At 50.7% G+C, this 25,435-nt stretch overlaps 2 long non-coding RNA genes and 1 pseudogene across 3 annotated transcripts; all 3 read left to right on the top strand.

The window, feature by feature from the left end:
• The first annotated feature begins 496 nt into the window (after positions 1 to 496).
• LOC144582373 (uncharacterized) lies at positions 497 to 23,949 on the top strand. The gene is made up of 2 exons (XR_013534970.1): positions 497 to 706; positions 22,269 to 23,949. It is a non-coding gene; the product is annotated as an uncharacterized LOC144582373 (long non-coding RNA).
• LOC118153047 (uncharacterized) lies at positions 1,407 to 4,868 on the top strand. Of its 2 annotated transcripts, none has more exons than XR_013534969.1 (4): positions 1,407 to 1,607; positions 1,969 to 2,028; positions 2,249 to 2,385; positions 4,089 to 4,868. It is a non-coding gene; the product is annotated as an uncharacterized LOC118153047 (long non-coding RNA). The 2 variants fall into 2 exon arrangements; XR_004742227.3 differs by having other exon boundaries at positions 3,101 to 4,868.
• LOC118153173 (putative uncharacterized protein FLJ45177) lies at positions 12,352 to 13,981 on the top strand (annotated as a pseudogene).
• Positions 23,950 to 25,435: the final 1,486 nt, after the last annotated feature.

The following is a 25,435-nucleotide window of genomic DNA, read 5'->3' as shown; positions in this document are numbered from 1 at the left end:
ACCGCACGCTGAAAACCAGTGTAAGTGACACGGTGCTCAGCTTCGACGCTTGGCAAAATTCTCACAAAGGGCCTTCTAATCCTCACTTAACGGGAGAATGGAACAATTTCCAGCAGAAGTTGTGGCTTGCCTCGCCGGGTCTGCTCAGGTCGGCCGGGATGGGGGGTTGGTTAATGCTGGAATCCTCGACCGGTCTGCAGACCTCAGACCACAAAACCCTCCTTCCTAGAAAGCAGCCTCTTCTTTATGGTTCTCAAGAGGAGGATAATTAAAGACTGTGGTAATGGGTTAATTTACAGGAAAATGTCCTTGCAGCACACTCCACTGTCCGTGCCTTTTCAATTGCAAACTTTAATCTGCGTCATTTTCTATTGACTGACTATCAGACAGGTCTAGGCTCCTGGCCAAGGTTGGGAAACCAGTCATTCTGCCGCAGGCACCTTGCAGCTTCATTTCAGAACGTTCAATCATGTATTCATAACAGCTCAAAGCCTCTGCATTCACACAGCAGCCCTCACCCATGAGTTTTCTTCATCTCACAAGGTAATGATATTAGAACTGTCGGCCACGGGATTTTCAGTGGGAAAGGGGAAAGCCTGGTGCATTCAATGGAAAAATTCCTCCAGCGTCGTGACCTGCATAAATCTCCGAATCCTTTTCATCATCATCCTCTTCAGTGTTCGCCACGAGGGTGCCCGCAGAGGATGTGAGTCCCGGCTTTTCTATTCTTTTGTATTTTTCTTCCAACTGGTGTGGATTCCAGGCAGTTTCAGGGTCCTGCGGGGTTTCAGACGCTCTGTGAACACTGACCCGCGACCCCGTTTTGCCCCTGGGAAGTTGACGCCTGCGCTGCCCCTGGCCAGGGGCACAGGATGCTGGACGCAGGGGACACCGCGCTGTGGGCCTCTGTGCCGTGGACCTTGGGCCGGGGTGGGCTGGGGCAGCCGAGCCAGAGCGGGAGGAGCCCAGGAGGGGCGGGCTCCGGGGCGCCTCGATTCATATGCTAAGGAGCCCTGGATTTGGTTTTAATTGGAGCGAGGGGAAAGTGGCGCAGCTGCCTGGGGCCGCCCAGTGGGACTCTGGAGCAGGAAGAGCTGTTTAAAAACACCCCCCGCTGGGAAACGCGGTGCCACGTGGGCTCAGTCCCTAGAGAGCTGCCCAGGGTTGCGCTGGGGCCGGGATGCTGCGGTGAGAGCTTGTGGCAGGGAGGGCGCGGGGTCATGGTGGCCGCCGCGCCAGCTCCAGCAGCAGGGCCCAGGGCTGGGCCCTCATTTCCAAACCTGCCCTGGCTGAGTCTCAGCGTTTCGCATTGTGCAATGGAAAGAACCCCTACCTCACCGCGTTGTTGGAATAAATGTAATAATGCAGCGGGGGCCGGGTTGGGGGGGCCTTAGCACAGACGCGGTGAGGGCGCTCAACGCCAGGTGCCCACCGGCGCTGTGTCCTGGAAGTGCCCAGGGAAGCCTCCGGGGGCTGTGAGGGGAACTGGGGAGCTGGCACGGACCCTCACTGCTCCCCAGAGCCTGGCAGCCTCTCCCCGGGGCTTTGCCCAGCCGTGGCTCCCGTTGCTGCAGGAAGGAAGCTCAAAGGCGGTTAGAGTGCGCTGGGTAAATGTGCAGCTTTTCTTCTGGAGCCTCCCCGGGAAAGACAAGGAGAGTCTTTTCCTGGTGTTGCTTGTGGTGTAAGCCCGGCTTGGGTTCGCGCTGAGCCGCTTCCAAGGAACTCACTGTCTCTTTCTCTCTTTCTTGCCGGAGTGGGAGGTGACCCCGGGGGCCCCAACTGGGGCCTTGGCTGGGAGATGCGCAGAAAGAGACTTTGGCAGGAGTAGCTGCGGTTTGTGCTGTGCTGTGCACACGTCTTGCTGGTAGAAATCGACGTCCGTAAACAGGAACATCGTTTGGTTTATTAAACCGTAATAAGCAGATTTTCTGACTTGCATAAGAATTTCTCTGTCATCTTTGCTTTAAGGAAAAGTCTGCTGAATGCCATAGAAAAAGTTGGATTTGATGAGATTTCAGGAAAGAAAAGGTAACGAACTATTCTAAGAGAGGATTGTGCCTGAGGGGCCGGGCAGACAGGGGTCGCCACCGGCTTGTTGCAGGGGTCGGGGGCATGGCTGTGCCTCAGTGTGGTTTTTCTGCAGCATCTACACAGTTCAAATATTTGGAAAAACCATCTTTGTGAGCGGACTGAGCCACAGCCTGCCAATGTGACAAATGACATCTAAATGCAATTGACAAATTCTAAGTTCCAGGTAGAGGAGGAGATGGCAGGTCCATGTCTTCATTGGCCGTGACCGTTCGTCAGCGGAGACTCCGCCTTAGCCAGCCCTGGCCGGCCCTCCATCCTCTTCGGAACAGACTCTTACATGCACTGATTTTACTGGTATGTAAAAAAATTCAGGCTGATGACGATTTGAAGAGTCTGGCTTCAGGGCCTTGCAGACGAAGCTGACACACCCCCCGTTCAGGAGGGAGCACCTGCACCCCGCCCCTCCCACAGGGAGGCATCTGCCTCGGATGCTCCCGAGGGTCCGGCCCTCGGCCTGCTCTTTGTGGCTCTTTATGGCTCTTTGACGCTCCTTGTTGCAGTCCTGCTCAACAGCTGGTGCTGGCAGGAAGAAGCTCTCTGGCTGCAAGAAAGCCAGAGTGTGGGTGGATGACACAGAATAAATGGGAGGGATGCAGGCTGTCTACTTGGCAGCTCGGATTCCCCAGCAGGGTCAAGACCAGGTGAAATAGGTCCCAGTGAGGAAAAGCTCCTGCGTTTTGTTCCAAACTAGCCTGGCTTCCCCGTGAAGGGGAGGACTTGACCAGGGCACTTTCCTTGGGCCACTTCCTGGGCTTTGGGAGATAGGCAGTGGCCTTTGTCTAAGATCATGTTGCCTATAACCCTGGTTTGCTTTTTATTTATTTATTTATGTTTAGACACAGGGTCTTGCTCTGTTGCCCAGGCTGGAGAGCAAGGGCACGATCATAGTTCACTGTAACCTTAAACTCCTGGTCTCAAGCCATTCTCTTGCCTCGACCTCCTGGGTAGCTGGGACTACAGGTGCCCACCACCATGCCCCACCAATTTTTATATCCTCTTTTTTTTGTAGGGACAGGGTCTTGTCATGTTGACCAGGCTGGTCTTAAACTCCTGGCCTCAAGAGGTCCTCCTGCCTTGGCTTCCCAAAGCACTGTGATTCAGGTGTGAGCTGACACACCCAGACCACAACCGTGTTTTGTGTATCTCACTTTGTGTAGATATTGCCACACTATAGTAAGAGACTGGGTCTGTCATGAAGCTGTGATGGGGTGGACACTCCACACCGTCGAGTCTATGTGACAAGGACTGAATTGGAAGGGTGCTCAGATATCCCCTGGTTGGCAGAGCCCCACCTGTGCAGATGAGGTCCCCAGGCTTGATGCCATCCTGAACATCGTCACTCAGCCATGGCGTTAGGGGAGACTGCAGCCTCTGGTTTCCTGTCCAGCCTTTCCCAGCTGCTTCCTCTGCTTGTTTCTAGTGGAGATAAAGCCAGTGAAAAATGAGGGCAAAGTTGACAGTCCTGCAGTCACGGCCATAGCAGAAACAGTGAATACACGCGTTTGCACAGGCAGAAAGTGGCAAACAGTGTTGGTGAGTGGCTGAAGTCCACAGGATCACCCAGTCAGCGGCTGCTGAGCGCTTTCTATGCACCACACACCAGCCACAGCATGCCCCTACCCTCAAGGGATGGGGCACAGATGCAGCTAATTACACCAGCAATCATTGACGGTCCTTATAAATGCTCTAAAGGAAGCCAAGGGGGTTAATGAAGGAGGAGCTGGCTCAAGTCTAGTGCAAAGTGCACCGTCTAATCACCTGGGGAGCTTCTGACATCCCAGCTCCTAGTCATGGAATCTCTTGGGGTGAGCCCTGGACACCAGTGTTTTTTACTGCTGGTCCCCAGGTGGTTCCAATGTGAGAACCACGGCTGTGGAGAAGTGTCGCTGTTTAGAACCTTTACCTGTCCAGGGGAATGGTGTGACTCACTGCATTTTCTCGTTTGTAAGATACCATCAGGTGTAAGACAGAGCCCTGACCTCATCATAACTTTTCAGGAAAGAAAGAATACTCTCCATGTTGTACGTGAGATGCAGCCTTCTCCCCACAAACATTAAAATATGAAAAAGCACATCCAAGAATCAAGAAAATACAGTATTTGAATAAAGATGAATAATACATGCTTTTCAAATGTAGTCTTTGAGGCAGAGTTAATACTTGAATAGCAAATCGAACTTAGGCCTGAAAAGCTGAGCTGAGCCAACCCAGTGGAATCAAATGTTCAGGCGGTGGTGGAGGGCAAACGGCGAAGCCACAGATCGCAGCCTGCAGGCAGCAAGGGCTGCAGTCCCGGCTGCCTGAGTGAGAATGACTGTGTGCTATAATAATGACATTGAATGTTTTCAGAGTACATACTGTGAGCTAAGCACTTAAGTGCTATAGATGTATGTATGTATGTATTTTACACATATATACTTTATATACTGTATATATAAACACACATGCACATCCACAGATATATGTAACTTGATATGATTTGGCTGTGTCCCCACCCAAATCTTGTCTTGAATTGTAGCTCCCATGATTCCCCTGTGTTGTGGGAGGGACCCAGTGGGAGGTAATTGAATCATGGGGGTGGGTCTTTCCCATGCCATTCTTGTGACAGCACTGACAAGATCTGTTTGTTTTATAAGGAGGAGTTTCCCTACACAAAATCTCTCTTTTTGCCAGTGCCGTGTAAGATGTGTCTTTGTTTTCCCCTTGCATTCCACCATGATTGTGAGGCCTCCCCAGGCATGTGGAGATGTGTGTTCATTAAACCTCCTTTTCTTTATAAATTACCCAGTCTCAGGTATGTCTTTACCAGCATTATGAAAATGGACTAATAAATAACTCCTTTAATTTTCTCCCAACCCAAGTATAAAGGCATAAACTCAGCTTGAGAGTGAGCAGCTTGCTGAAGATTTCACAGTAGGCTTTGAATTTGGCCATTCTGACTCCACAGCCTGCCCTGCCCTCAATAAAAATGCTGATGAGTAAAAAGGCAGAGCTCAAGTTTTCTCTGTCAGTATGCACCTCTGTAGTGAGCCGCAGCCCTGGGAATGTCACACTGACCCAGCACGTAAAATTCCCAGGGAAACGTCCCCAAGTGAACACGGTGCCATGCGTGACCCACCCCCGAAGCTCAGCATGGACGTCGCATAGACCTCCTTTTACTCCATTAACCTCCAGTCCACCCCCAGGGGCTGGCCATGCTGATAAAGATTCTGACACCACTTCTTGGATGACAGGGAGAGGGCATTTCTGATAACTATTTCCAAATATTCCCAAAGTTACCCACAAAAGAAGAAAGACATCTTTTCCATGGTGGCCTTGTGGGCAGAGACAGTAAGAACCAAGGGTAGAAATTGCAGGGAAATTTCACCTTCCTACTAAAAGAAACTTTTCCCCAGTTTCAGGTGCCTCCAAATAGGTAAGTAACTGTGAGTGGCAGAAAATCTCTCCAAAACCTGAAATCTGCTAAATCCAGACACAGTCAAGCAAACACTTGAGAAACCCAGCAATGTCTTAGGGAAATTCCAGGGAAGGAGTCCCACTGGGTCCTTTTCCAGCATGCCCTCATCTCTGGAAACGTTTTTGGATCCAAGTTGTAAGCAGAATGAGGACAGGGACCGTGGCTACTATAACATATATCCCTATCCACCCAGAGCTCAGTAAACCGCCCTTAAGTGAGCAAATAAATGGGAAACCCCCTTCCTGTAGACAGGATAGTATAGGGCAAGGGCACAGCTGCTGAATCCAGGCTTCCCTGGACGTGAATTATTCCCCACCAACCACTGGCCCTGAGGCCTTGGTCCAGTTTCCAGTTCCCACACCTTTCTGTCCCTTTTTCCTACTGCACAATGGTAGGAACAGAAAGGTGTGGGATGACACTACCCACCTTACCAGGGTTAAATTATATATATATATATATATTTGAGACAGAGTCTCACTCTGTCACTCAGGCTGGAGTGCAGTGGTGCAATCTTGGCTCACTGCAACCTCCTCCTCCCAGGTTCAAGTGATTCTCTTTCCTCAGCCTCTTGAGTAGCTGGGACTACAGGCACATGCCACACACCTGGCTAATTTTTTGTATTTTAGAAGAGACAGGGTTTCACCATGTTAGTCAGGATGGTCTCAATCTCCTGACCTTGTGATCTGCTCGCTTCAGCCTCCCAAAGTGCTGGGATTACTGGGGTGAGCCACCGCACCCGGCTTAAATCAAATATTCTAAGTAAAGTCCTTAGGACAGAGCTGGGAGCAAACTCTCGTGTTCAGTGACAATTAGCTCTCCTTTTGTGTTTAGTTTTGCAAATGTCTTCTTACCTGTCCATCTCCCCATAACCTCAGACTGTGCCTTTCTGGGAGCAAGTCCTGTGTCTTATGCCCCATAACCTCAGACTGCCTTTCGGGGAGCAGGTCCTATGTCTTACGCACCTTCGTTTTTACAGTCCTGATACCTACAAGATGTTTCCCGGGGGCTTCCTGAGTGCACATGTGAATAAATATGGCACAGATGGATAAGAAGAAGACACTGCCCTGCTATTTTCCAACTCGACTGGCATCTGTCTCTGGGATTCTTGGATTTTTCTTCTCCTGAAAAGTCTGTAACAATTCGGATTTATCTGGTTTTATTGTTCATTTTGTTCTCCTGCACCTTAGTGCGGGCTACAGGGAACATTCTCTGTAAAGAGATTCCACCCCCAGGGGTCAAGGTCTTCACTACTGAGGACTGTCACGGAAGCATGCCATCACACCTGGGGAACTCTAGCAGACTCTCGTATGAAAACAGGGCACACACATTCCTGATAAGATTTCCAATACTTGGCTAGGCACTGATAACCAGTCTTAATTAGCTTCCTCCCTGGTTTACCTTGGACCCTGAGCTCCCAAAGTAGGGTAGTGTCAGGCACATGGTCACTGTTGAACAGCAACCATTGAACAGTTCTATTGACATCCTAAATGCTCTGAGCTCTTAGCCAGGGAAGTTGGTGATTCTGTTTAGTGAGACTGTTTTTCTTTGTTTCTCTTGAAATAGAAATGTAGTGTGAAAACTTTATTTCTGCAAGAATGAGGCATGTCAAGGAAGGAAAACGTGAAATGCAGTGGGAGAACACTGGGTGGCCTTGCAGTCCCTCCCCACATGGTAAGGACGGCAGTGCGGCTGTAGGTGGCAGTGTGGCTGTAGACGGCAGTGTGATTGTAGATGGCAGTGTGGCTGTAGGTAGCAGCATGGCTGTAGATGGCAGTGCGGCTGTAGATGGCAGTGCAATAATAGGTGGCAGCGTGGCTGTAGGTGGCAGTGTGGCTGTAGATGGTAGTACAGCTATAGACAGCAGTGTGGCTGTAGGTGGCAGTAAGGTTGTAGGTGGCAGTGTGGCTATAGATGACAGCATGACTGTAGATGGCAGTGTGACTGTAGTAGTGGACTGTAGATGATAGTGCAGCTGTAGATGGCAGTGCAGCTGTGATAGTGTGGCTGTAGATGGCAGTGTGACCGTAGTAGTGTGACTGTAGATGATAGTGCAGCTGTAGATGGCAGTGCAGCTGTGATAGTGTGACTGTAGATGGCAGTGTGACTGTAGTAGTGTGTCTTTAGATGGTAGTGTGGCTGTAGGTGGCAGTGCAGCTGTGATAGTGTGGCTGTAGATGGCAGTGTGACTGTAGTAGTGTGTCTTTAGATGGTAGTGTGGCTGTAGGTGGCAGTGCAGCTGTGATAGTGTGGCTGTAGATGGCAGTGTGACTGTAGTAGTGTGTCTTTAGATGGTACTGCAGCTGTAGATGGCAGTGTGACTGTAGTCGTAGTGTGTCTTTAGATGGTAGTGTGGCTGTAGATGGCAGTGCAGCTGTGATAGTGTGGCTGTAGATGGCAGTGTGACTAGTAGTGTGTCTTTAGATGGTAGTGTGGCTGTAGGTGGCAGTGCAGCTGTGATAGTGTGGCTGTAGATGGCAGTGTGACTGTAGCAGTGTGACTGTAGATGATAGTGCAGCTGTAGATGGCAGTGCAGCTGTGATAGTGTGACTGTAGATGGCAGTGTGACTGTAGTAGTGTGTCTTTAGATGGTAGTGCAGCTGTAGATGGCAGTGTGACTGTAGTCCTAGTGTGTCTTTAGATGGTAGTGTGGCTGTAGATGGCAGTGCAGCTGTGATAGTGTGGCTGTAGATGGCAGTGTGACTGTAGTAGTGTGTCTTTAGATGGTAGTGCAGCTGTAGATGGCAGTGTGACTGTAGTCGTAGTGTGTCTTTAGATGGTAGTGTGGCTGTAGATGGCAGTGCAGCTGTGGTAGTGTGGCTGTAGATGGCAGTGTGACTGTAGTAGTGTGTCTTTAGATGGTAGTGTGGCTGTAGGCGGCAGTGCAGCTGTGATAGTGTGGCTGTAGATGGCAGTGTGACTGTAGTAGTGTGTCTTTAGATGGTAGTGTGGCTGTAGGTGGCAGTGCAGCTGTGATAGTGTGGCTGTAGATGGCAGTGTGACTGTAGTAGTGTGTCTTTAGATGGTAGTGTGGCTGTAGGTGGCAGTGCAGCTGTGATAGTGTGGCTGTAGATGGCAGTGTGACTGTAGTAGTGTGTCTTTAGATGGTAGTGTGGCTGTAGGTGGCAGTGCAGCTGTGATAGTGTGGCTGTAGATGGCAGTGTGACTGTAGTCGTAGTGTGTCTTTAGATGGTAGTGTGGCTGTAGGTGGCAGTGCAGCTGTGATAGTGTGGCTGTAGATGGCAGTGTGACTGTAGTAGTGTGTCTTTAGATGGTAGTGTGGCTGTAGGTGGCAGTGCAGCTGTGATAGTGTGGCTGTAGATGGCAGTGTGACTGTAGTAGTGTGTCTTTAGATGGTAGTGTGGCTGTAGGTGGCAGTGCAGCTGTGATAGTGTGGTTGTAGATGGCAGTGTGACTGTAGTAGTGTGACTGTAGATGATAGTGCAGCTGTAGATGGCAGTGCAGCTGTGATAGTGTGACTGTAGATGGCAGTGTGACGGTAGTAGTGTGTCTTTAGATGGTAGTGCAGCTGTAGATGGCAGTGTGACTGTAGTCGTAGTGTGTCTTTAGATGGTAGTGTGGCTGTAGATGGCAGTGCAGCTGTGATAGTGTGACTGTAGATGGCAGTGTGACTGTAGTAGTGTGTCTTTAGATGGTAGTGCAGCTGTAGATGGCAGTGTGACTGTAGTCGTAGTGTGTCTTTAGATGGTAGTGTGGCTGTAGATGGCAGTGTGACTGTAGTAGTGTGTCTTTAGATGGTAGTGTGGCTGTAGGTGGCAGTGCAGCTGTGATAGTGTGGCTGTAGATGGCAGTGTGACTGTAGTAGTGTGTCTTTAGATGGTAGTGTGGCTGTAGGTGGCAGTGCAGCTGTGATAGTGTGGCTGTAGATGGCAGTGTGACTGTAGTCGTAGTGTGTCTTTAGATGGTAGTGTGGCTGTAGGTGGCAGTGCAGCTGTGATAGTGTGGCTGTAGATGGCAGTGTGACTGTAGTAGTGTGTCTTTAGATGGTAGTGTGGCTGTAGGTGGCAGTGCAGCTGTGATAGTGTGGCTGTAGATGGCAGTGTGACTGTAGTCGTAGTGTGTCTTTAGATGGTAGTGTGGCTGTAGATGGCAGTGTGACTGTAGTTATCAGTGTGGCTGTAGGTGGTAGTGTGGCTGTAGGTGGCAGTGCAGCTGTGATAGTGTGGCTGTAGATGGCAGTGTGACTGTAGTAGTGTGTCTTTAGATGGTAGTGTGGCTGTAGGTGGCAGTGCAGCTGTGATAGTGTGGCTGTAGATGGCAGTGTGACTGTAGTCGTAGTGTGTCTTTAGATGATAGTGCAGCTGTAGATGGCAGTGCAGCTGTGATAGTGTGGCTGTAGATGGCAGTGTGACTGTAGTCGTAGTGTGTCTTTAGATGGTAGTGTGGCTGTAGACGGCAGTGTGACTGTAGTTATCAGTGCGGCTGTAGGTGGTAGTGTGGCTGTAGATGGCAGTGCAGCTGTGATAGTGTGGCTGTAGATGGCAGTGTGACTGTAGTCATAGTGTGTCTTTAGATGATAGTGTGGCTGTAGATGGCAGTGCAGCTGTGATAGTGTGGCTGTAGATGGCAGTGTGACTGTAGTAGTGTGTCTTTAGATGGTAGTGTGGCTGTAGGTGGCAGTGCAGCTGTGATAGTGTGGCTGTAGATGGCAGTGTGACTGTAGTCGTAGTGTGTCTTTAGATGGTAGTGTGGCTGTAGATGGCAGTGTGACTGTAGTTATCAGTGTGGCTGTAGGTGGTAGTGTGGCTGTAGGTGGCAGTGCAGCTGTGATAGTGTGGCTGTAGATGGCAGTGTGACTGTAGTAGTGTGTCTTTAGATGGTAGTGTGGCTGTAGGTGGCAGTGCAGCTGTGATAGTGTGGCTGTAGATGGCAGTGTGACTGTAGTCGTAGTGTGTCTTTAGATGATAGTGCAGCTGTAGATGGCAGTGCAGCTGTGATAGTGTGGCTGTAGATGGCAGTGTGACTGTAGTCGTAGTGTGTCTTTAGATGGTAGTGTGGCTGTAGACGGCAGTGTGACTGTAGTTATCAGTGCGGCTGTAGGTGGTAGTGTGGCTGTAGATGGCAGTGCAGCTGTGATAGTGTGGCTGTAGATGGCAGTGTGACTGTAGTCATAGTGTGTCTTTAGATGATAGTGTGGCTGTAGATGGCAGTGCAGCTGTGATAGTGTGGCTGTAGATGGCAGTGTGACTGTAGTAGTGTGTCTTTAGATGGTAGTGTGGCTGTAGGTGGCAGTGTAGCTGTGATAGTGTGGCTGTAGATGGCAGTGTGACTGTAGTCGTAGTGTGTCTTTAGATGGTAGTGTGGCTGTAGATGGCAGTGTGACTGTAGTTATCAGTGCGGCTGTAGGTGGTAGTGTGGCTGTAGATGGCAGTGCAGCTGTGATAGTGTGGCTGTAGATGGCAGTGTGACTGTAGTCGTAGTGTGTCTTTAGATGGTAGTGTGGCTGTAGGTGGCAGTGTGACTGTAGTTATCAGTGCGGCTGTAGGTGGTAGTGTGGCTGTAGATGGCAGTGCAGCTGTGATAGTGTGGCTGTAGATGGCAGTGTGACTGTAGTCGTAGTGTGTCTTTAGATGGTAGTGTGGCTGTAGATGGCAGTGTGACTGTAGTTATCAGTGTGGTTGTAGGTGGTAGTGTGGCTGTAGATGGCAGTGCAGCTGTGATAGTGTGGCTGTAGATGGCAGTGTGACTGTAGTCGTAGTGTGTCTTTAGATGATAGTGTGGCTGTAGACGGCAGTGACTGTAGTTATCAGTGCGGCTGTAGGTGGTAGTGTGACTGTAGTCGTAGTGTGTCTTTAGATGATAGTGTGGCTGTAGATGGCAGTGCAGCTGTGATAGTGTGGCTGTAGATGACAGTGTGACTGTAGTCGTAGTGTGTCTTTAGATGATAGTGTGGCTGTAGACGGCAGTGACTGTAGTTATCAGTGCGGCTGTAGGTGGTAGTGTGGCCGTAGGTGGCAGTGCAGCTACAGTTGGCAGTGCTTTTATTTAATTTGGCCAGCCTACCCGGTATCCATGAGGTTATGTTGACCTGAACTGAGACTTCCAAGCAGGCACAATCAACATAAACCTTAGCAGCTGGGTTTCTGGACTGATTTGAATGGCAGCTTGGATTTTGTCATTATTGAATTCAAAAGAACAGGAGTGAATTGGGTTGTGGCATGGGCGCTCTACATTCTGATGCAGCCTGTCCTGGAGAAGCCATCAGCTGTGATTTAGTGCTGGCTGTGTCACTGGGACTGAGCATCATTGATTCCTTCTGTAGCTGTGGTTTTCCGATGAAAGGCCTGCTATGCTTAGTCTCCTTCAATGTTTAGTGAGAGCTCTGTTTAATGCTCTCCTTGTACAAAACTGGGCTTTCAGTTCCTTCCAGGTCTCCATGGAAAACTGAAGATTCATGTGTGCTTTCAGAAATGAGGTTCCAAGGAAAAGAGCAGCCATTTCGTTTTCACAAGTCTGGGCAATGAGCAATTTGGAGCTTCCATCCCTGGCTGAGCATGTGTGCTGCTGGCCCGATGGCAAGGACGGGCATTTGTGCTGAGCCTTCCTGGGCCATGTCCCCACTGACCACAAGGAGGAAGAGAAGGCATGAGGGTCCTGGGGGCCTGGTTCTGTGTCCGCCATCTCTGTATGGATGCCTCCTGTGTCCAGGGTGGCAATCGGTCACCCCAATGCATCCTTGGGGTCATTCCTGGCTTCTCTGCCCCTTGATTGCCCCTCTGGCTGCAGGCAGCCCAGGATGGAGAAAGAGAGGCCTTATGTTCCCTGCAGGATACAGGCTGAGGCTGCCCATGCTTCTGGAGAAGGTTTTGTGTGTGGGAGGTCCCTCCAGGTAAGGACAGTGAGCTGGTGCTGTGACACTGCTCAGGATGGAGGCCCAAAGCAGACGGCATCACCAGCTGCCGCAGGACTGGATGCAGAGGGGCTGTGTCACCAGTCCTGGGGACGCCATGTTGATGGGCCCTTTGACGCATTCCTGTGGAGTGTGTGAGGGAAAACAGGGCACACACATTCCTGATAAGATTGTGCCACAAGGCTAGGGCTGGGGACCAGGCTCCCAGCCTCCCTCTGTTTCAGTTGGGGTCAGAGGGGGAGGGACAGCCAGGAGAAGGCCGAGCCAGAGGCTGCTGGGTTCTCCCAGTACTCCACCCCACTGGCCTCTAGGGTAAACTCTTCACCCAAGCCTCTCTATGGCATGGCTGAGTCACATCTGAGAGGTCTTTGTCTGCCGGGAGGGACTGCTTCTGTGAGAACAGGAACTCGGGGTGTGCAGTGTGGCTCCCAGGGCTGTGTCTGCACTCTATCTCGTCTGAGTGTCTCCAGGGCCAGGGTGCTGGGGCAGGAGCCCATGGTTTATCAAGCACCTTCTGTCCCTTCCTGGAGAGGGCTTCAAGGCCAGCCTCTTCTTCCTTTGGAGCTTACCATGTCTCCTTCTCATTCCCCACGTCCACTTGAAAGGGCAGTGTCCACAGGCGGATTGGTCCGAGGTTGAAATAGGATTTTCTGTCGGGTCAGCCTCAGAGGAGTGCGGAGCTCCTGGACGGCTTATGACGAGCCTCACGGTGGGCACAGCACTCGCCACTGGACCCTGTGTGGGCTCAGCTTCTGCACAGTGATGGGCATGGCCTGGTCTTTGCACTACCAGGGGTAAGAAGGGATGCTATGCCTGGTGGGTTCAGCACTGCATCTCCTGACAAAGCATGTCTCCTGCCTCTGTAAACCTGGGGTCCCGCCTAGCACTTTGGCTGGAAGGAGGGGAGCTGCCTGTGGTCTTGGCTCATGGTACTCTGCCCACCCCATGGCCTGCCCCAACTCTGGTATTCCGATGGGGGGCCCAAGGCTGCAGACACTTCAGCGGAGCCACCGGGGCTGTTCCTGAGGACCAAGATGGGCAGAGACCCTAAATATGTCCATGGTTTGCCCCCTGCTCTCTGTGGCCCCTGCCTGGCTGGCCTCCCCGCCTCACTTTCCACAGTCCTCATGCAGCACAGCACCTCTAAAAACGCTGCCTGAAAATGTGCACCTTGGGGAAGAGCAGCTTCCTCCTCTCTGATCAAGCTTGGGTCCCTTCTACCCTCTGGTGGGTGCAGGCGGTCAGCGAGGGCCCTGGACAGAGAGGGCTGGAGGCCCTCACACCGCAGTTACTCTGTCAGCCTCGCCACTGGCCTTGCTGCCCATGACCCCCTCAGGTCAGCCCCACGTCTCTCCTTCCCAACCCTCCGCAATCCCGCACGGCCTGCAAATGCTTAAAATCACTGTGGAATAGGCTTGCCACATTACAGAAAGGAAGCAAACTGGAAAAGCACAGAAATTCCTTCCCCTTCCATGCCTTTGAGAGTGAGGGTGGGACATGGGGACCCACACAAGGTGCGGCTGACGGGAAGCGGTTCTGGGAAAAGCCGTGTCTCTGAAATGGCAAAGACCGAGTGCCTGAGAAAGAGACAGACCGTCTTACCCAGAGACGGCCCTGCCTGGAAGGCTGGCACGCCGCCGTCCAGTTATCTACTCTGCAGCAATGGAACTGGCTTGACCTAGAAATTCAGCCACAGGAAAATGTCATCTAATGCTGCTCAGTGCGGTCCGGCGGTCAGTGGGCGAGGGCGGAAGGCCACGGGTCTTTGTCAGAACATGCGGAGGATGAAACAGCAGAACAGGGTCAGGCTGCCCGGTCAGCAGCAGAGATAAACAGCCGCTTCCAAAAGAAGCAAATGCCCCCAGCAGAAGCCTGTGAAGTCTCCCGTTCTGCTCAAGCCACACACAGTGGCCTGCGGGGGAGCCTGCAGAGACCCACAGGGCGCCCAAGCGGCCGAGCGCGAGACCCAGGCCATCAGCTGTGCTCCCCGGCAGAGCAAAAGGCTCATGGAGGGGCCAGGAGGACACAGCTAGGGGAACCAAATACCACAGGCATTTCCTGGATCTTCTGTGCCGCCGTCTAAGCGTTTAGAGGAAGCCCAAGGTTTGATGCCTGGAAGCCGACGTGCTCCCCAAGCATGAGAAGCAGGACTGCAGGCCCCACCCGCAGCTCAAGAGGCTGTTTCGGGACACATCTAAGAAGGAAGCCCTAAGTGACACAGGACCTGGCTGACTTACACACTCGCTGTGTAAAGACGGGGTGCCGGCGGGTGAACTTGGGCGGCTCACGGCAGATCAGGAGTGATGGTCACTGTCATAACTGTGTGGAGTCCTCCATGGCTGGGCTTGCAGGGACCCAGCTGGACTGCACTGTGCATTGGCTGGAAGGAGAGGGGCCATCGTGAGTCCCAGCTCACCCCACTGCCCACCCTACTGCCCACCCCACTGCTCTACCCATCCCACTGTCTGCCCCAGCCCTGGCACTCCAGGGGGGCACTAATGCCACTGACACACTTCAGGGGATCATTGGGGCTATTCCCAAGGACCAAGATGGCAGAGACCCTAAAGATGTCCATGGTTTACCCCCTGCTCTCTGCGACCCCGCCTGGCTGGCCTCCCCTGTTCACACTCTCCAAAGTCCTCCCTCAAGGCAGTGCCTCTAAAAGTGGGGTACTGAAAATACGTGCTTTGGGGAAGAGCCGATTCTTACTCTCCGAGTGGACAGGGCTGGCCCGGTGAGGGCGATTTTCACTGCAGAAAACGCGCCTCACGTGACACTGGCCCTAGTCACCATTGTTACGGGTCCAGCTTGGAGGTATGAAGTGTGCTCATGCTGCGCCCCTCCACTCATGGAGCTGCTTGTTCTCATATGGAAACTGTCCTCAGTCAACACTCCCCCGGCCCCGCGGCCCCTGGCGCCCCCCTGCTCCCTCCTGTCTCCGTGCACCTGCTGACTCTCAGGACCCCCCCGAGTGGAGTCTGGCAGTTTCTGCCTCTGTGGCTGCCCCGAGGCTCTTCCATCTGTCTTCCCTAGTTTTATGGAGGCTTCAGTACAGGGGTGCAAGTGATTACATCATTGGCTGGGGGTGACCAACTCAACTTGGGCCCCGAATCCTCCTCCTGGAGATCGGGGTGGGCCTGAACATTCCCTGTGGTTACACGGGGAGAATGACACGCGTGTACACAGGCGACACGCGGTGGGTGCGAGGGATGCCACTTGTTTTACTGTCACCACAGGCTTGAGAGGGAGGCCATTATTATTATTACAGCTGAGCACAGAGAGGTTATGTCAGCTGCCCAATGTCACACAGCCAATGAGAAATTCCTTAAATTACCAGACCAGTGGGTGGTGACCATGTGAGCAGAGCAGAGAATTTAGGATGGTGGCCAGAGGTAGGGGCACAGCTGGGGAGTAGGCTCTGCGCTCAAGCTTCCAGCGCCTCTGTGTGTGAGCATGCATCGTGTACACGTGTGTACACGTGTGTGTATGTGCTTGTGAGAACACATATATACTTGCATGCCCGTGTGTGTGTGCACACTACCCCTTTCAATTCCAGGATCTGAACCATGGTGGCTCGGGGGATGGGGCTCAGCAGTGGAAGAGGATTCCAACCCATGTATTGCGCATTTTGAAGGAAACTAAGCAAGTTTAAGTGAAACACATCTGTCCTTTTCTCCTCAAATTCACATGCTCCGTGTCAGCCAGGCTGTGGACAAACTTCAGATCAGAATTTAGGCTGAAACTTCCACCATTTCCAGGGTTCCCATCACTCATATTTGTGTGGGAGGCTCTTCCTTCTCTGAAGAAGTGATTTAAGAGGCTCATGGAGGGGCCAGGCTAAGAGACCCATCACCGGGTGCCCACACAGAGGCCAGCGCTGTGGCACTTCCCACAAACAACGGTAGGAAGGAAACGTGGGCTCCCGAGGGCTCTGCACACAGGTCAGAGAGGGCGGGGGAGGAGGGGCCTTGGGATAATAAAGGCCTTTTCCTGAAGCAGCTCCTGGTGAGTGTTTGCATAAATGAGACAGTGATGGCGACAGTGATGATAATGAGAATCACAGCAGCACAGCCTTCAGAATCTAACCGCCTCCCTTATTTCGGGCAAACATGAATGGTGATAAAGGCCATTTTCTCTGCGTTTCTGTACAGTGCTCACTCAGGCAGTCCGAGCTGGCCTGGTCTTCTCTCCCAGACACACACACGCTTGTGCACAGACATGCACACATATGCACGCACGTTTACATGCACACAGAAGTATGCACATATGCGTACATATAAACACATGAAGACATTTGTCCACGCAAGCATGTAATACACACCTGCATATGCACACAGACGTGGATATGCAAACATGTATGCTCAGAAGCACACACATGCAGACACACATAATGTGCACACACAGATATGCAGACACACGAGTGTGCTCACGAGTACACACTTATGCACACACATGTACATAACGTGCACACAGAGAGATGCTGGAAGTGTGAACTTGAAGCCTGCTCCCCAGTTCTGCTCCTGCCTCTGGCCACTGTCCTGACCACTGCTCCCATGGTCACCTTTCCCTGGGCCTGTTCCCTGATTTCTGTCTGGGCTTCCCGTCTTAACACAGGCTAGAGAATCACAGTCCTCATCCTGCAGCCTAAGAGCAGGCTGCAACTGACTCCATGTCAGTGGTCACTCCAGGTTTCTGCTTGCCTGAGACACGTCTGTGTAGCACACTATGACCTCGTGACTGCATTCAGCAGAGCCTGCTGGTACCGTGGGCCTCATTACCCCTGGCTGAAGGGTGGGAGCCTGCTGCTGTCCATGGGCCTCATTGCCACTGGCTGAAAGGCGGGGCTCCATCCCTAGAGGCATCTTTTCTGGAATGTCGTGGTAGCACCAGAGCCTGCTGGTGTCTGTGGGCCTCATTACCCCTGGCTGAAAGGTGGGGCTCCATCCCTAGAGGCGTCTTTTCTGGAATGCTGTGGTAGCCATGGCTGTCGAATCCAGGTGCACGGATTGTCCCCTCCCGAGATGGGAAAGGGGTCCCTTGGCAATAGGTCATAGGTCACAGCAGCCCATGAAGTATCTGGCTTTAAGCTCATTCAAAAAGGGAATGGCCCCGTGTAAAGGGGAGATCAGCCTGCAGCCTCAGAGCTCGCTGAATTGTTAGCCACTGATTCCTGAAAGGGATGGGCGGGGACCTAAGGGTGGAGAAGTATAGACTTTGTCACAGCCGCTCCTCCTCGATTGTCCAAATGCCGCAAACAGCTGGCACAAGCCTCCCACGGCCCTGGCAGGAGTCCCTGGATGTATTTCACTCCAGGTTTCCATATGTCAGGCAGGGCTGGGGCAATCTTTGACTCTTTCTACTCTCACATCTGACGTGCTCCCAGAGACACTCAGCCCTCAGCGTCCTGCACCTGCCGGCTCTAGACACAATGTGCGTCTCGAACTGAGGACGCTCCGGGGCACAGGCCACAGGAGGAGATGGATGTCACTTCGCGGAGCTCCAGTGCAGACCGCAAGTTCAGGCGTGGCTAGGAGGGGCCTCCCCGTCTGCCTCGCACAGCCTTTTATCTGCGTACGGGACTCAGCTTCTCAGCTTGGCAGAGACCCCGCAACACTGCTGAGAGCTTCGGTGCCAGGATGTGGGCACCGAGGGTTTTGGGGCAGCTGAGCCTTCACAATCTCACCAGCTTTTTTTTTGTTGTTCACATTTCACAACTTTGGGAGAGTATTTTAACTATTCTGTACAACGTGAAAATACTGTAGCCAGTTACAAATGTGCACTAAGGTTAGGCCAAGCCCTCTCCACAGGCCTCCTCAGAGTGGACGCCGCTGTCCCCGGCTGCCCGACAGCACCGTCACCCACTTAGAAACCCCACCCAGAGGCCGCCAACCAGTCCCACCACACCCAGGACTTTCAGACAGAGGAACGGTGGGTACAAGACCGCGGGATAAACGCAGCCCATGGGTCTGAGGGAATGTATTCTCTTCCCGGGTCTACAAGGGGGCATAATTTCAAGGGCAAGAACTTCCCAGTGCCATGCCCCCTTCTCCATCCGGGGTCTTAAGGGTCTCTGTTTAAATTTTCACGGGCACGGGAAAATGATCAGTCAGTCACTCTGGCGGAAGCTTAAAGGAACTCCTTTCATAGTTAAAAGGGCTTGGAGAAGGAGGGAATTCCTCCCAGGTTAAAAGTCCCTGTCCCCACATCCCGGTGGATTCCCCCTCTGGGGTCCCCTTCCACAGTCTTCGTGGAAGCTTTCCCTTTCTCATCCTTTTCTCTCTCCTTTTTCTCTTTCTCTGCTTAAATAAATCACTTTTCTGCAAAAACTTTTCGGGGTCGGATATTTACTTGAGAGCACACTGTGCCCCGAGTGGTCCCCTTCCCCATTCTTGGGTGAGCGAGGAGCCAAGACAAGAACAGCCCGCTGGGGAGCAAGCTCCCTTGCACCCGAAACCTGGCAACAGGTCTGCTATGGAGGAGGCTGCTGAGCAGTGGCCCTGATGAGAGGGTGCCGGGCGTGAGGAGAAGGCTCATCTGCTCCGGGTGTGTACATGGTCTTTGATTCACAGAGGGAGGCAGCGCAGCAGCGGGAGGGACCCTCTTGGCTCGCACGTGGGTCAGACCCGGGCCTGAGCCCTGCCACAGAGCTTGGTGAGCCAACTTGCTTCCTCGGCTGTGTGTTTCTTTCCTTTTTTGTTTAAATCTGTCTGATGTACAGGAAGGAGAAGAGGCAGCTTATTCACAAAATGCAACAATGAAGAAAAGGATGACAGTGAGATGAAGAAGAAAGATACCACAGAGACCGCCTAGGGGCCATCGTGGCAAGAAAGATGCTCACCAGAGAGAGGTTCCCACACGGCAGGTGCTGGCTGCTGGGCTGGTTCTTCTAACACGTCTCAACCCCTGCACAGAAAGGGGAGTGGCGAAGTATCCCATTTATGGTATCAGTTGAAAACAAACCTCTGGAACCAGGAATTGTTATTATTCCTGGTTAGGGGGACGGAGGAGACTTCCCTGGGGTTTTCTCACCTGGAAGTGTGACTGCCACTTCCCTCAAGGCTTTGGGAGAGGCGATAGTTGGTGGAGTGTCAAGCTCGGCACTGGGAAAGTGAAAGTGGTGATCAGTGGGAATTGGTCCTTTTCCCTTCGTATAACTCCTAGGGAAACTGACCAACGAGGAGGTTGCCGCTCACAGAAACGCACCAGTCGCCAGCCTGCCGCAGAGTCCAGAACTGATCCCGACTCTGCATCTCCCCTGGGCTCCACTAAGATGGTGGCTTCACTGGTGCTGAGGTCACCCTGCCAGTGAGGCACACTCTCGGAGCACATCATCTAAAGGAACCAGTGTCTAGGGCTCCGAGGTCAGTAAGAAAGCACTGAAGAGTTTGGCTTCGTCCATTTGTGCTGCTCTTAGAGAATGCCACAGACTGGGCCATTCATAAAGAACAGTGTATTTGGTTCATGGTTCTGGGGCCTGGGAAGTCCAAGGCTGTGGTGCTATGGAGCTAGTCTCAGTTCAGCCGTGTGGTGGGGGCCTTCCTGTTTCACCAGCCTATGGTGGAAAGAAGGGCAGGAGAGCGCATGAGGCGGGGAGAAAGTGAGGGCTGAATGTATTCTTTTATTTAGAGCTCTTCCCTGAGATAGCAGCATTAACTCCTTCACAAGGGCAAAGCCTCTTAAGACTGTTGAGTCCCAGTGTGAGTCTTGGAGGGGCATTCAAGCCATAGCAAGAAGTCAACCGTGCGTCTAGACAGCGCTTATCTAAATGGGCATTCCTTACTGTCCAGCCTGGGGGTGAGAATCAATCAAGGCCTCTCTCCTGAAGAGAAACGGGAGAAGGTAGAGAGGAAGCCCCACAGGATTCCTGCCTCTGGACCTCCCCATCTCCCAGTGACGCACACCTCCATTTGCTTGCAAATTCATTCACTGATATTTGTCGAATGTCTGCAGGGACCAGACACTCTTCTGGCCACAGGGCTGAACAGGATGCAAGATTCTCCCATGGGAAAATGTTCTGAGGTCGTCTTGTCCGGGTGGGAGGGCACACCGTGGCGCCTCCAGTAACAGCAAGACAGCATCTACCTTGTTTAGCATCTTAGCTCAAATCTTTCAAAGAATGACATGCTCTGCAAAAGGAAATATAGAATTTACTTCATCTATGCATTTTGCACAAATGTTTTGGGATGCTAGTGTTCCCTGCAAATTCCTAGATTTGTATTTCAGAGATAGGGTCACACTCTGTTGTCCAGCCTGAGTGCAGTGGGGCAATCACAGCTCACTGCAGCCTCAAACTCCTGAGCTCAAATGATCCTCCCACCTCAGCCTCCCAAGTAGGTAGGACTACAGGTGCATCAAACTCCTGAGCTCAACTGATCCTCCCACCTCAGCCTCCCAAGTAGGTAGGACTACAGGTGCATGTCACCATGTCAGGCTAAATAAAAAAAAAAATGTAGAGATGGGGTCTCACTTTCTTGTCCAGTCTGGCCTTAAGTGATCCTCTCACTCCAGCTTCCCAAAGTGTTGGGATTACAGGTAAGCCACCGCACCAGGCCCAAATTCACATATGGAGGCCCTGACCTCTCAGTGTGCCTGTATTTGGAGGTGGGCTTCTGGAAGTTAGAAGTAATTAACGTAAAATGAGGTCCTAGGGATGACACCCTGGTTCTGTGAGATGAGTGCTGTTAAGAACAGAGGCTGGGCGCTGTGGCTTACGCCTGTGATCCCAGCACTTTGGGAGATTGGATCACCAGAGGTCAGGAGTTCAAGACCAGCCTGGCCAACACGGTGAAACCCCACCTCTACTAAGAATACAAAAATTAGCTGGGTGTGGTGCTGGGCACCTGTAATCCCAGCTACTAGGGAGGCTGGGTCAGGAGAATTGCTTGAACCCGGGAGGCAGAGGACAACCCAACTTGAAAATACAGGATTAGATGAAGCAACTCCGTGGTGGTTCAGGACCACACACAAACTCTCCGTCGCCTGGTGAAAATGGCTCACGTCACGATGCTCTTCTGTGGCGCCAAGCTGTGGCCTTTGTCCCCTTCTCCCACATCGAATTCCAGCACCATGGGACTAGCTCAGGCGCGTTAATAGTGAGCGGACTCAGCCCAGTATCACTCTGATCACACCACCACGGACACTGCTTAACGGCATCAGTGACTTCAGCCTCCACGTCTCCAGCTAGACCGTGTGGCCTTCTCAGGAGCACTGATTCTGTTGCATTTATCTTTGACTTCTTAGGACTTGGCAAGTTTTTTTTGAAACTCAGTCTCACCCTGTAGCCCAGGCTGGAGCTGGTGTACAGTGATTTGAGCTTGGCTCACTGCAGCCTCCACCTCCACCTTCTGGGTTCAAGTGATTCTCCTGCCTCAGCCTCCCAAGTAGCTGGGATTACAGGCGTGAGCCACCACACCTGGCTATTTTTTTTTTTTTTTTTTTTTGGTAATTTTAGTAAAGACAGGGTTTCACCATGTTGTCTCGCACTCCTGACCTCAGGTGACCCACCTGCCCCGGCCTCCCAATGTGCTGGGATTACAGGCGTGAGCCACCATGCCTGGCTGACTTAGCAAGTTCTTGGCACATAGTAGGCACTTCATAAATATTGTGACTTTCAAGTCTCAACTCAATTTCATTAACTGCTTCTGCTTCTAACGGGATTGTCTTTTAAAACCGCAGCCTTGTTTTTCCTCCTCTGACTTCACGCCTCTGCCCTCTGCTTTTCAACTCTAAAGTCGTGTTTTTCCGTACAAACAGGCCACCATCGTCCGGAGTTTTGAGGTGAAGGGAGTAAAAAAGAATGCTGGGGAACAACATTTTTGGTGAAAATTCTGAAATATGACTGGGTTACTTCTGCAGGTCACACACCAGCCCCGAGGACACATCCGAAAGGGGGTTTCGAAAGCGTCTGAAGCCCTGGCAGGGAGTTGGTGCAAGCGTCTGAAGCCGGAGCACACCTGTTAGGGAAACGCTGGAAATCTGGGGATCAACAATCGCAGGAATACGGCTCTTTTCCAACACTTCAGCCTCGTTTCTAGGCAGCCAGTGACCCTCCCGGCCCCCAGACACGCCATGAAGAGTGAACCATTTCTGGCTCTGGAAGACTTCCAAAGCAAGACAAGGGCCCCTTCACCCCAAGATGCTGGAAACTTGGATGGGATTAGTCCCAGGCTGATAGTAGGACATGCGTTTTTACATCAGGAGGAGAGCGTGTGGGAGGAGGCGAGGGAGGGGGGCTGGGCGGTGAGCAGTGCTGCTGAACGTTTCACAACGGGCTCTCCAGGAAAAAGTACCCATGAGAATTTCTGTTGTAAACCTTGCTGATAGAAAGGATGCAAACTGTGCAACTTCCAAATAAAAAGACCCACACGACACTCACTGCACACTCCGAGCCGCCAGCCCGTGCCCACAGAACATTTCGGTGGTTTCCGCCCAGGTTTCACACCGCAGACAGTCTGGGCTGCACTCCACCGTGGTGTGGCACTGGGGCTGCTTCATCCTGCTCACTTTCCTCCATACATTTATTGTTACGCGGATATGAACTAAACGGTTTCTCATGTCACCTCATGCTAATGTTATTGATTAAGTGAAAGCCGTGAGTTCCGGTACTACCAACTGTGAACCGGCTCCCTTTAGCTTCCTGTGTAGTTTCAGGGGTGGGAACGGTCCTTACTTCTGCATTTTCTCACCAGAGCTGTGACTAACAACTAGTTTGAAAAATTCTCCAGAAGCCATCCAGAGATGGCTCTTAGGAGCTGGTGCAAGCCGGCTCCGGCACACCCTGGGGTGGGTGGCCAGGCTGGGAGCAGCGCTGTTACAGCATGCCCTGGTCAATTTAGGTTGCCCCGTTAGAAATTGATTTCAGAATTTTCTGGACTCACTTGATCTTGCAGACGACGTCACTGATATTCAGGAGATGAGGAGCGTGTTGCTAAGTGCACATCGCAGGACGTCGGTGGACTTAGGACATCAGAAAAAGATCGACCTTGTGGTTCCCTTTGTAACTCTTCACAGTTTAACTGAAAGGCCTTCTTACAGTTTTCAAAGAGAAGACCCACGGGGCCCCTTTGGTGCAGTATGAGTTGTTCGGCTCACTTCATAAATATTCATATTAGAACCAGCCCCTCTGGCGTTTGCTTTAATCTTTCTCTATGAAAAAGAATTCCACAGCACTCAGAGAATGGAGAGGAATCTAAAGATTTCTTTTTCCACACAACCCAAATCCATCTGACCAGCCTGCTGTTTCCCAGGTTTGGAATTCGCGCGGAGCCCACGTGCACCTGACTTCTTCTTTGCCAACACACTGTCTGGGCCACAGTCGCCCACCTCCATCATCCTCACCGGGGAGGTCTCCGGCTGCCACAGTTCACTTTCTGACTTCTCGTTACTGTAGAATCAGTCAGTTTTGAAATCTGGGTCACTGGAATACACAGACATTTGGCAACTTGCTTTCTGTGAACGGATGAACAAAGTTTCCAATGAATTCATGGAAGGAGAAATAGAAATATTGATATAAACATTATTTTATATATAGTACTTATACATTATTTTATATGGGTTTATATATAAATATATGTGTGTATATGTGTGTATGTGCATATGTGTGTACATAAATGTACATATGTATGCATGTAGATGTAAATGAATATATATGTGTACACATGTGTGTATATAAGTGAATATGTATTTATATGTATGTGTGTTTATATACGTATGTGTGTATGTGTATGTGCGTATGTGTATATCCATGGAATACATATGTAGATGCATATATGCATGTGTGTATATAAATGAGTATATGTGTGTGTATGTGTTGTATATAAATAAACATGTGTTTATGTATGTATATGTATGTGTATGTATATGTGTACATATGTAAATATGTGTATGTGTGTATATATAAATGAATATATGTGTGTGTGCATATGTGTATATGTATATGTGAATGTGTGTATATATAAATGAGTATATATGTGTGTATGTGTGTATATATGTAAATGAATGTGTGCATATTTATAAATGAATATATATATGTGTGCATATGTATACATATGTGTGATGTGTCTATATGTATATGGGTGTATATATAAAGGAATATACATGTGTGTGCATATGTATGTGTATGTATACATATAAATGAATATGTATGTGTGTGGGTATGTATGCATATGTGTGTACATGTATATGTGTGTATGTGTATGTGTGTGTATAATGAATATATGTGTATATGTATGTATGTGTGTATATGCGTATATGTGTGTATATATAAATATATATGTGTGTGTATGTATATAAATGTGTGTATGCATATGTGTGCATATTCATATGTGTGTATATACCTATATGTGTATGCAATGTATCATATATGTGTATATATAAATGAATATGTGTGTGCACATATATGTATATGTTGTGTGTATTTATATAAATTATATGTGTGTGTATGTATATGTGACTATATATATGCGTGTATGTGTGTATATAAATGAATATATGTGTGTATATGTATATGTGTGTGTATATATGAATGAATATATATTTGTGTGTGTATGTATATATGTGTGTGTATATATAGATATGTGTGTGCGTGTGGCATATGTATACATGTGTGTATGTGTGTATACACATAAATGAAGTGTATGTATATGTGTATATATGTATATGTATGTCTGTATGTATACATAAATGAATATATGTGTGTGCACGTGTGTATATGTATATGCATTTGTATGAGCATGTGTGTGTGTGTGTGTGTGTGTGTGTGTATCTACACTTCAGCTCGATTGACAGGCTGCTCTGCCATCCTGTAAACCTCATCACACAGGAGCAAGAAGAGGACGCATCCTCCCAGGGCACTGAGCCCCTTCACAGAGCAGCTCCAGAGCAGTGACTGAACACAGGGCCAAGGTGAGGAGCAAGGAGCGGGGCCCCAGTCCTCAGGACACATGTCGATCAGGATTGAATTTGGGTGCAAGTGGTCATTACACATACACACGTGTACACACACGCACACACACCAGTGTCTT

Source organism: Callithrix jacchus, chromosome 4 (genome assembly GCF_049354715.1).
Source record: "Callithrix jacchus isolate 240 chromosome 4, calJac240_pri, whole genome shotgun sequence".
Classification (NCBI taxonomy): Eukaryota; Metazoa; Chordata; class Mammalia; order Primates; family Cebidae; genus Callithrix; species Callithrix jacchus.
Note: the sequence above shows the minus strand (reverse complement) of the source record. Positions and strands in the feature narration are given on the sequence as shown.